General features: G+C 31.9%; 1 protein-coding gene across 1 annotated transcript in view; it reads right to left on the bottom strand.

The window, feature by feature from the left end:
- LOC139499213 (uncharacterized) overlaps window positions 1-12913 on the bottom strand; it is a 327861-nt gene that overhangs the window by 109945 nt on the left and 205003 nt on the right. The gene's annotated exons all lie outside the window — the stretch shown is intronic.

Raw genomic sequence — 12913 nt, 5'->3', positions numbered from 1 at the left:
GAGCAATGATAGTAAAAACAGTTTTGCAGTCGAAGAAGACTTGAAATTTAAAGTTCCTACAGATAAATATAACACACTGAACAATGATAGTAAAAACAGTTTTGCAGTCGAAGAAGACTTGAAATTTAAAGTTCCTACAGATAAATATAACACACTGAGCAATGATAGTAAAAACAGTTTTGCAGTCGAAAAAGACTTGAAATTTAAAGTTCCTACAGATAAATAAAACACACTGAACAATGATAGTAAAAACAGTTTTGCAGTCGTAGAAGACTTGAAATTTAAAGTTCCTACAGATAAATATAACACACTGAGCAATGATAGTAAAAACAATTTTGCTGTCAGAGAAGACTTGAAATTTAAAGTTCCTACAGATAAATATAACACACTGAGCAATGATAGTAAAAACAGTTTTGCAGTCGACGAAGACTTGAAATTTAAAGTTCCTACAGATAAATATAACACACTGAACAATGATAGTAAAAACAGTTTTGCAGTCGAAGAAGACTTGAAATTTAAAGTTCCTACAGATAAATATAACACACTGAGCAATGATAGTAAAAACAGTTTTGCAGTCGAAGAAGACTTGAAATTTAAAGTTCCTACAGATAAATATAACACACTGAACAATGATAGTATAAACAGTTTTGCAGTCGTAGAAGACTTGAAATTTAAAGTTCCTACAGATAAATATAACACACTGAGCAATGATAGTAAAAAAAGTTTTGCAGTCGAAGAAGACTTGAAATTTAAAGTTCCTGAAGATAAATATAACACCCTGAGCAATGATAGTAAAAGCAATTTTGCTCTTAGAGAAGACTTGAAATTTAAAGTTCCTGAAGATAAATATAACACACTGAGCAATGATAGTAAAAACAATTTTGCTCTTAGAGAAGATTTGAAATTTAAAGTTCCTGAGATAAATATAACACACTGAGCAATGATAGTAAAAACAATTTTGCTCTTAGAGAAGACTTGAAATTTAAAGTTCCTGAAGATAAATATAACACACTGAGCAATGATAGTAAAAATAATATTGCTCTCCGCATAGAAAATGCTATAGAGAAAGTGCCAAATAGTTCTATACAGGATCATCATTCTACAGTTTCAAACTTACCGCATGATTCTTATCAAAACATAATGTTCATCTCATCTGCTACTACTAATAGTAAAAACTGTTTTGCTGTTAAAAATTTGAAGGAAGCAAAGAATTATCCCAAAGCTGTTCAACCGCATCCAAATCATCCTGTTCACAGTGGGCTAAAAAATGGAACTTCTTTTTTAGACAAAGGACAAACCATTCTCCTAGATCCAGAAATAGCGAACCCCCTGTGAATCGAAAGATGTAACCTTGGAAAAAGCAAATCCACTACGTATTGTGTCCTTCAACGTTAGGCTTCATCTCTAACAAAAAATACTTTAATGAACTTCTAGACAAACACGACATGATTCCTTTGCAAAAACACTGGCTTTTTAATTATAAAAAAGAACAACTGAAACAACATAATTCAGACTTTCGCACCTTCTCAAGACATATTGATGATGATGAACCAATGTCCCCGATTGGTTGACCGAGAGGACATGATGGTATCGCAATCTTATACAGAAAATATATGTCTTCGATGTTTTATCAACTTCCAGACGGAAACAACAGAGTTCAAGCTATTGACATTCCTACAACCATAAATCCTACTTGCCTTGTTAATGTTTATCTTCCTCCTAGAGATACCGATAGTTGACACGATGCTTATAGATTATTCTTAAGTATCTAGAAAACCACTCAATTATTATGACAGGGGACTTTAACGCCTCGCTTATTAGACATAACAAGAACTCCAAAGATGAACTGTTCAAACATTGTTGTAAAGAGAATCGAATGGAACTTCAAGTTAGATATCCAACTGATCACACATATTTTCAAGGAATATCTAGATCACAGATTGACTACATATTTGTTGAGAACAATATAAGATTACAAGAACTTATTCAGGTTAAAATCCTACGTGAAGGTCACAACACCTCTGACCATTATCATGTGTCTGCCGATCTCTGTATAGATCTAAGGGCTAGTCAGAAACAGTACAGAGGACATATCTGTACCAACATTGACTGGGAAAAGTTAATTTGGCTATACTTTTGGGACTTTTTGGATTATAGCTCTTCATCTTTGATATAAGCTTTGGATTTCAAATATTTTGGCCACGAGCATCACTGAAGAGACATGTATTGTCAAAATGCGCATCTGGTGAATGAAAATTGGTACCGTAAATTTTATTAATAAGGATAACTAGAATATTCTCTAAAAGTACAGGAAGTACTAAAGGATAGAAAATACCTTAACATTAGAACACCATATGGAATTGATCAAGCTACAAATGAATTACTTACTGGTTTAAATAACGCATTTGATACATGCTATCCTCGAAGAAAATCGAAATTTATTAGAAGGACAACAATAAGCTGGTCACCAAAACTGGCCAATGCTGTCAGTAAATAAAAAAAGACATTCTTTCTCTGGAAAAAAAAGCATGATTAGGTAACATATATAACATACATAGGCTTGATGCTAAACGTATAATTAGATCAAAACAATGACAGAAAAGTGCTGACAAAGAAATCAGCTACATGAAGAAATTATGAAAGCATCTGATAGGGACAAAGAACTATTCTTTAGGTTAATAAAAACCCAAAGATCCTCCTCCTCAAAATTCATTCATACTATGCAGACTCTAGATAAGGAATCATCCACTCGGATGATATGTATGAACTCTTAAAAAAAACCATTTAGCAAAATTAGCGAAAACAAATGCGAAAAATCCTTTTTTTCGATAAGTACATGACAATTTGGTCAAATTGGATGCAGAAACAATAGTAAAATTATGTTAAAATTAAGACATAACTGTTCAACCTGTTACCTCCCCTGGAATTTCAAAACTTATTTCACAATTAAAAAAGCGGAAATCTGGAGATGTAGACGGTCTAATATAAGTTATCTACGTTCATATCCGTAGATATGGGTATTTTAACACCCTGAAGTACCACAGTATACCATGAGGCGTAGCAGAAGGGTGAACAGGGTACTGAAGGGTGTTTAAATATCCATATCTACGGATATGAACGTAGATAACGAATTTATCCCCGGTCTTAGTCCGAATCGGGCGAGTTTTATGGAAATTCTGGTACAAAGTGTAACGTGAAAACAACGTTTTTTTCATTATCTAAAAACGTTTTATTGAAATTTGGAAATTTTACATATTTTTTTTCGGGGTGTAGGTTACTACCTTTGGTACAGGTAGTCAAATATAAGACGTTTTCAATACGGAGACAGAGAAACTGGATTGAGTCAAATTTGGCGCTCAATGTTGTGAGAGGTACGTCATAGATGGTGAAACGTCAACGGGGGTAATTTGCATAGCTAGTTCAGAAGTCCCATTCCTTGAAAATGTGGCAGTCAAGTGATGCATTTTAATAATGAAATGAGTGTAAATGATCGGCATTATAGGACAAAATTGTTAATGAATTACATATTTAATTACATTAAAACATCATGGATAATCTACAGAATTCAATATTTCACAAGGAACTAAGGAATACTTGCGTGAAGTTCCCCGGAATAATGGCTAGCAACGTCCGGGGATATGGATTAGCAACACCCAGGGGCTTTGGGTTTTGTAACGACGTGCGTTAACCAATCAAAATCCTAGCTATATACTAAGCCGGGGATAACATCTTATATTACGAGGTATAGCTCTAATTGAATATCTGACAACTCTGATAAATAATATATTCTTTACAAAACATGTACCTGCTGCTATAGAACAAGAGACTTGTAACTCCAGTCCATAACAAAGACAAGGAGCCAACAATTCCATCAAATTATAGAGGAATAACTGTCATCTCTATCCTATGCAAAGTCTTAGAACTCTGCTTACGAGCTAGAATTGAATAAACATTGACTAAGCAACACCATAGACTCCAGAACAGTTTCATAAAAGGTGCTTCCTCAATAAACATTGCTCTATTAATCATTGAAGCGATAAACAAAGCAAAAGATAATAATGAAAAATTATCTTAATCACCCTAGATGCAGAAAAAAAAACATTCGATGTCGAAGATCCCATACATCCATTTTGGAAACTATATCACCAAGGAATTACAGGCCCAACCTGGTTAATGATCAGAGAGCTATAGAAAATAAATCGACTCAAGTAAAATCTCAAGGATGTGTTTCGCAAGCTTTCACAAACGAACAAGGAATAAAGCAGAGGGTATTTTATCTGCCAACTTCTACAATGCATACAATAAGAATATCCTAGATACACTTGAAGCAACAAATATTGGATTTAAGATCGGAACCAATTCCAACGTGCGTAGATGATATTATGCTATGAGCAACTTCTGAACAGGATACATCAACTCAACTCCGTATCATTAAAAGATGTACAAAAATGATAGGATTTAAATCAAAAGTAAAAAGACCGAAATATTATTGATCAATAAAAAGAACAAAGAATCAAATTTTGAACTCTTCATCGAGAAGATAAGCGAAAAACATATACCACAAAGCATCTGGATATTGAAAGACAAGACCTAAATACCCCAAATGTAGTCAATAGAATATCTACTGCTAGAGCTACCATGTATTGTATGGGAGCAGGTTTACATGGAATAAATGGAATAAATCCAATATTTCATATAAATTGTGGAGAACATTTGTCATACCAAAAATGCTATACGGCTTTAAAACTCTTACGTTTACTAAGACAGACATTTTTAAATTGGAAAATTCCCAGAAAAAGACATTTAAACATCTGCTATCTCTACCACAACGAACTGCAGACTCTGCAATATATATTTTGCTTGGGACAGAATCCATTGAACAACTCACCCACAAGGCAATGATTTCTCTATTCCGTAGAATTTCAAAACATACAAATTCAATTATGCATAAAATAGAAATCAGACAATTAGCAACAAAATATGAGAACTCCAGCAGCTGGTATATAAAAGTGGATAATATTTTTAAGTCATATGGATTGCCCTCTGCGCAAGAGATAGTCTTAAATCCAAAGACAAAAAGATAAAGATTGACATGATAGATTCAACTTGGAAAACAAACTTAATCAACATTAAATCATATGGAAATAAGCAAATGGAATTTCCGAAATCCTAATAATTATTGGAGCACTGTCAGAGACATTAAGAAAGATGTTGCTAAAGGCATAATTGAATCCAGAATACTGACTGGGACGTATAAAACTCAGAGACAACAAGAGAGATGTTGCTAAAGGCATAATTGAATCCAGAATACTGACTGGGACGTATAAAACTCAGAGACAACAAGAGAGATGTTGCTAAAGGCATAATTAAATCCAGAATACTGACTGGGACGTATAAAACTCAAAGTATAACGAACTGCTTTGATTCAACAAAATCTGCAGAGTGCAAAATGTGTATTGAAGAAACAGAAAACTATAAACATTTTCTTATTAACTGCAAGCGCCTTAACTCTGTCAGAAAAATTTACCATATCAGACTCAATCGTTTGATGATTGAAAATCAGATCAGCTACAACTACATCATTAAATCTGAAAATGATCTACTCCAATAATTAGTCGACTGTTCAACCAACCGTCGTATAGTAGCTATAGAACGAATTTGCAAAGACAGGGTATATGCATTACATACCAAGAGAGCAGAATTTCAGTGACATATATATAACATTTATACTCTGCCTACCAATTGCAAGAGAGCAGAAATTCAGTGAAAGATAAAAAACATTTGTACGTGACTCTTTGCTGGTGAACATCACATCATATAAAAATCTAGCTAGTGTTAGTCATGAGAATGGATATAAATAAGAACATATCATTAATGATTGCTTTGTTTGTCATTCCACCCTTATAGAAATAGAGAATTAAACCTGTTGCTGAATGATAAATAATATTTAAAATATGCCCCTCAATGTTCTATTTCTAACATACATAATAATCAATGTTAAAAGCAATTAATAAAGCAATTAATAACACGGGTTAATGAGTTTTTCGATTTTAATGAAACATCTAATGAGGAACCTCGTTTGATTGTTAATTTTTATCATCACTTACACTGGTGCAGGAAAATTGGTACCGTTGATGTTATTACATTAATTAATCTTATCACATATTTGTATCTTTTAACAAGTGGACTAGTACATTTTTAAAATTATTAATTTTAAGTTTTATCCAATTTTGAATTTTTATAATGTAATGTTTTAAGCTCATGGCAATATGATTGGTACAGTGTAAATACAAGTTTTACCTTTTATCCTTATGATTTTGTTTTACTAAAACAAAGTTACATATTTACACTTAATATAATTTTAGTATTTTATAAAGTATCTGCATTTTAAAAAATTATCTAAACTAGTATATTTTTAATGCAGTGACCCTACAAATAGGGTGGACTTCGTAAGAAGAAGACAGGTTGCAGTCGTACTGGTTGATCCTACGGTACGCTCTAAATACACCTTATAAAATGAGCCTCCTCATGGATTTTTTTATTATGTGATTCATATTGCAGCAAACAATTTGTGACTATGTGATTACTTGGACACCCCCATGAAGGGCCTCCCTTATCGCTTTTGGTCCGTCATTACTGCACATCACATAGCCCTTGATGTCACAATAGAAAATTTCTGACACCACTAAAGAATAGTAACTGTTCAATTACGTCAACAGTTCAAGTGTCGCAGATTCCTAAAGAGACAAAAAGGTCTTTTTCCGATCGTCCGATAAATTCCGTTTTCTGAAATAACGCCGCTCCCTTGTTTGAAAAATCCTGGACTCTCCTTGAGTTTTGTATATTGACTGCTCCATAGTCTTATATGGTAAACAAAAATGCTACATAGAAAAAATTTCGTAATGAGACATTCCATTCAATATATGAAAAGCCGGGGGGTGGGGTTATAGGTTGGAATTTTTGATCCTCAATGCTCTTCAACTTTTTACTTGTTTGGCTTTATAAATATTTCGATTTGAGCGTCACTGATGAGTCTTATGTAGACAAAACGCGCGTCTGCCGTACTAAATTATAATCCTGGTGCTTTTGATAACTATCGTAAATACAGCTGTTTCTTAAAACACGCCTCTTTTGGTGAGATCTTGACTATTCATAAAAACATAATTTTGTTTGCATACTGGTTCCCAGTTATGCTCCTTGTTCCATATCACAGAGACATAACTTGGGAATGGTACCAGTAAATATACATGTGCATATTGTTTACATTGAAATATGTGATAACCTTTCATTCGAGGTAGGTGTAGTAAAGAAAATTAGTGTTAGTTTAAACTCTGAGAAGTTCAGAGCATATACACATTAAAAATATGCCGCACAGCCCTATATTTTGACCTTTGAAAACAGTTGTGGTGCATATGAACTTTCAATTCTAGGATAAGACTTTTTTTCAAAACTTCACAGAAAAAGTGGTACAGTTTTAGCCGTAAAAGGAGTTCCTATGGAAATTGCATTGTCAATATTTACAGAAATGCAACCTATATAGGGTGAAATAGGGGAACGTTCCGAATTTAACCAAATTTGCTTTATTTCACAGATTTAAAAAAAATTAACTCAAATATGAAGTTTTATAAATATTTAATGAAGATGGATAGAATCCTGGGCCTTAATTATGATGACTAAGCATAAATTCACAGTTTACAGTATGCTTAGTCTACTTAAGTCCTGGATACAAAATTACTTCAAAACATTTGCATATTTGTAAGTTAAATTGTTAAGAAGTGCTTAAATTTACTCTTCTCAGTCAAAGATCCTTCCTGAATATTTTTTATGGGGTGTTTGTGTATTTTCGATAACCCAAAAGTAAGCCGCAACACCAAAATCTGCTTGTTTGTTACCACGGCATAATAAGTACTAGCTAGAAAAACAAACATATCTCAACAAAGCTTAAAATAGTGTGTTCTATCCTGAATATGTACTAAATATTCTAAATTGCTTTACACAGCAGAATGATTTAGCAAATTTAAGGCCCCAAGGGCAATTTTTTTTAGAAAATTGACTACCCCCTGGGTCATAAAACAAATAATCTAAATTGTAAAAGCTATGATTTTATGATTTTAAAGTTCCTGATATAGAAAACAATAACTATGCTTGGATGTTAGGCAAAAATCAGATGTAAGCAGTCATCTCTATAACATTTTAAGTGAATTTATATCGCAGACTGGTATCTGCAAACATACTACTATTGCATATATGGCTTTGTTTGAACACTTCTAGTATATATATTAGCTAAATTGTGTCAGATAATGTTACAGATGATACTGTTGTGACAAAAATTCTAAATTGAGCATTTGAGGCAGAAAATGTGTACTTTAATTTACAAATAGGCATACAGTAAGATGTGGACTGGAGACAGAGGCTGGATTGGATACTTTATATAACCTTGAATGTTGTATTGCTTGAATGCTAAACATTACATTTATAGCATTCTGATATGCTTTTAATATGTTATCAAAACAGTTTTAAACAGGTTCTAGGCATTTTGATCAGAAAATATACAAATAGGGTAAGCTGACAATAATTACAATCTTGTTTTCAAATTCTTTAAAAAATTGAAATAGGGGAGGGGGTATAAAATGTACAGTAAAGAAAAACAAAGAGTATACGAAATATACCAGAGGGACATTCAAACTCATAAGCTGAAAACAAACTGAAAACGTCATGGCTAAAAAGAGAAAAGACCAACAGACAAGTAATAGTACACAAAAAAACAACATGATAGAAAACTAAAGACTGAGCAACCCCATCAAATAGAGGTTGAAATCAGGTGCTCCCGAAAGGTTACACATATCCTGCTCCACTTTTGGCACCCGTTGTGTAGCTCATGTGTAGCTCATGTTAGTACAAATCTGTTAATAAGTCTAATTCGGTAGATCACATTAAGGAAAATAATTTATATCTAGGCCACCTGACTGGTATACTCAATGGTATAATCAATGGTACATTAGCGTGTGCAATGAATAAGGAGGCTATGTTTAATTCTTTGTTAGGTGGATCTTTAAATAGATTTGACATGGTTAGCTGGACCTTTGAATATATTTGTCTTTGTTAGGTGGTCCTTTAAATAGATGTTCCTTTGTTAGGTGAATCTTTAAATAGATTTAATTTTGAACGCTACCTATTGAAAGAGCACTGATAGCTATTGCTAGTTAATCAAGTCATTTACGGGTCGATACACATAGATGATTCAAAAACCTATAAGACTTGTTTATAAGTTTATTTTAAACTAATAAATATGTGCATCTAACAAGGCTTAGCAATTTTGTGAAGTCCAGCTTTTCTATTTGGTTTACTATGAATTGAATTAAGGGCATACGATACAGTTTTGAACCTGTATTTACAAGTTGATGAAAATTTGCATATAGGCTATTTTTTACCTGATAAAATCAAATATGTCATAAAAAATATACCTTCATGTACTACTTTTTGAGTAAAATGAGGTTGAAATTTTGTATATTTGCTCAAAATTCAGATTTGTGTCCGTATTTTCTTTTTCGAAATAACGACGTAACTTTTTTGCTTTAAAAGATAAACACAAATTGTTTTTTGTTAAATAATCGGTAATTTCTGTATTTTATAACTATCATTAAAAAATATGCAATTTTATTCCGAAATAACCCTATATTTATCAAATGTTCATGAATAGAGGAAAAAACGTCATTTTTTGCTGCATGTTTATTAAAATTAAAAAAATTGCGCTATTTACAGTTTTATAAAATTTGGGTCACATAATCTCCTTGCAAAATGAAACAAATTGCTATTTGAAAAAATAGGGGTCCATGCACTCGTTTTCAAATTAAATCAGTTTGAATGATAAAAATCAGTCGAAAAATGCATCTTTTCCCGATATGTCATAGTTTGACGTCGCGAAAATAACATTTTACGTTAGCAACGTCATTACCTTCCCTGTAACTGTATCGTATGCCCTTAAATAACAGGCTGTCAAAAATAAAAAGAAAAATGAAAAAAAGAAAAAAACATTTCTTCGACAAGATGCATCCTTGATACGCACATCTTTACGAAAATCTAAATTATATTATTTTCTTCTCATAAAGGTCATTTAATGTAACTTACAATTATAGAAAATTACTTTACCAAAAGTACTGTCTAAATAGTGAAAAGTAAAATAACAAAAATGCTAAACTAAACAAAAATTGAAAAATCAAAAGCTAACACTCACCAAACAACTCGCATATTATATTTGGTCCGAGATCACAATTATTTCGTAGTGCATTTCTTTTAGAACATAAATGCAAATTAAAAAATCCCACCTGCGCTTTCTCAATACAATTTTTACAGTGTGTTGTACTAATTATATCAAAATTATAGACAACTTCATCGGCTGTAACTCAAAATATGGACAATTCTATGTTTAGGGCGTCTTGAAATCTTTTGACAGCTTTCGACAAACTAATTTGTAACCTTTTTCAGCTGGACCAAATCACTACTTTCCTTAAAAATTCTGTAATCACATTTTTTAAAGTGTAATTTCACTCCCTTCTTGCAATCTGAGGCATTAAACATGGAGAATTAAATTTGGAAGGGGTATCAACATTAATGGCATTAATGTGGTCTCGAACCATTTATATTCAAAATACATATTCTAAGAACTTACCAAAATTACATTTAAATGTAGTCCTCTTTGTTTAAAAGAATTTCCATTTTTGTTCTCATTATAAACATTGTCGATTGTGAACAATTCATTTCTACATACGGGTAGCTAGTATATAATACAAGACCCATCAATACAATACATTATATATGTGTATTAAACCAAAAACAAAAGATCAACTTTTAAAGAGTTGTTTATGCTTCTAAGCGTTTACTTATAATGTGAATCTTTGCCAAATAATGAACATTTGAGTCATCTTTTTTCTTATTCAAATTTCACAGAGCCTCTTGTTGAAATGAAGTAAGCTGCATGCATTAACTTTTATCTCTCTATTCACTTATTTCAAAGTGAAATACTATAGTATTACACAGGCAATATTGACTCACAAGAATTTCCCGTCAATTTCACATGAAATTCACGTGAAATATTTCCCGTGGGATTCACCTCAAACGAGCTAATATTTCATGTGAACTTCATGTGGATTTAGTTGCATATTAATCTCAGCTGAAATTTTGCACATGCAATTCACGTGATTTTTAATAGTTCTTTTGTTTTTATCAAATTTGAATATCTAAATTTTATTTTTAGTACTTAATTTGTCAAACCCACGCGAATTTCACATCAACAATATTCATGCGATTTCTAGTAAAATTGATTTAGGTTCATGTTAATGAAGATCTGGATGGGAGTCCTTCATTTCTGTATTCTTTGTTTTTTTTATCATTTCCTCTATTCTTCATATGTTTTTCCAATTATTCTCTACTATTATTTTTTTTATAGCAACCCATTATTCTCTCTTCTTTATTTCATTTTGTTCTTTTGACTCTTTTCTTTTCTTTTTATTATTTCCATTTATTCTGCACATTTATTATATTTTTAACAAGCGGTCATATAAGCTTTGTATAAAATTGATTAGTTCCTAAACAAGCGCTCATAATAGCCTTGTAATATATTGGTTAGATTCAAAGAAAGCACGTGTAGGCTTAGTTGTTACACCACTGACAACTGATGTATGCCACGAGTAAAAGTAAAACTATTCATTCTGAAAAAAATATAAGAAATACAAATGTGCCTGTTTTCGTCAATAATACACATTTTGCTATATTATTATGTAAAATGGTACTTATAAGTTTATAGGCGACAGGACAAACAAATTTTCCCATTATCTATCTTTTTCCAAAAACAATTTTGTTTTCATTTCAATTTTTTCTCGTATTCAATTGCTAATTTACTTTCCAATGTAGTCACTGATATTAAAGTAGTAAGTAATAGTAAACCGTTGACAAGTGTTACTTATAGTACGTTGTTGCAAGTATAACAGAAAAAAATACATATATGATTATATTTAATGAAAAACAAAAGAAATACGGATTTGGGAAAAACAGGAAGATTGCCAAATAAATGTCCTGTTAATTTGTCAAAGACTTTCTGAAGTCGCCTACTACAAAAATATCACTTTAAGTTTTAATTTTCCAAATCCGTATTTCCTTTGTTTACAATTTTGATGAATAAACTATCACTCTGAAAAAGACGAATGGTGTGTGCCGAAAGTTTTACCTGTTTAAGTATATGTGTTTGTCATGTCGAAAAAATCAATAATTTATGTCTAGGCCACCTGGCTGGAGCATTGAAAGTATATAATCAATGGTACTCGGCTGTGTGTGTACAATAATTTAGGAAGGTATGTTTTTTTGTTGTTAGATGGGCCTTCAAATACATTTACCTTTGTTTGCTACCCATTGACAGAAAAATGATATCTAGTACTAGCTGAATAAATTGTTATACGGGGCGAAAGACGAATGCAAAACAGGTACGACTAGAAAATGTTATCTTAAACAAGTTTGTATTTTGGGGTCCACCTTTTCTTTTTAGTTTACAATAAATTAAAATAAATAACTTGATAAAATAGTTTCTTGAAAATGTGTACTATTTACTAATTAGTCTTTGCATTAAACTTTCTACTATTATGATACATGTTTTGTATAAGAAAACAGAGATAGGGACGTTGTACGCCCTAATGACCAAATACAATGATGTAGAAATGTCACAAAAGAGGGGCGAAAGATATCAAAGGAACAGGCAAACAAAAACTAACACCGCCATGGCTAAATAGAAAAATGACAAACAGACAAATAATATTACAAAAGATACAACAAAGAAAAAAAAAATACTAATCGACACGAACCCCACAAAAAACTAGGAGTGATCTCAGGTGCTCCAAAAAGGTAAGCAAATCCTGCTACACAT

This window comes from Mytilus edulis, chromosome 12 (genome assembly GCF_963676685.1).
Source record: "Mytilus edulis chromosome 12, xbMytEdul2.2, whole genome shotgun sequence".
Taxonomy (NCBI): Eukaryota; Metazoa; Mollusca; class Bivalvia; order Mytilida; family Mytilidae; genus Mytilus; species Mytilus edulis.
Note: the sequence above shows the minus strand (reverse complement) of the source record. Positions and strands in the feature narration are given on the sequence as shown.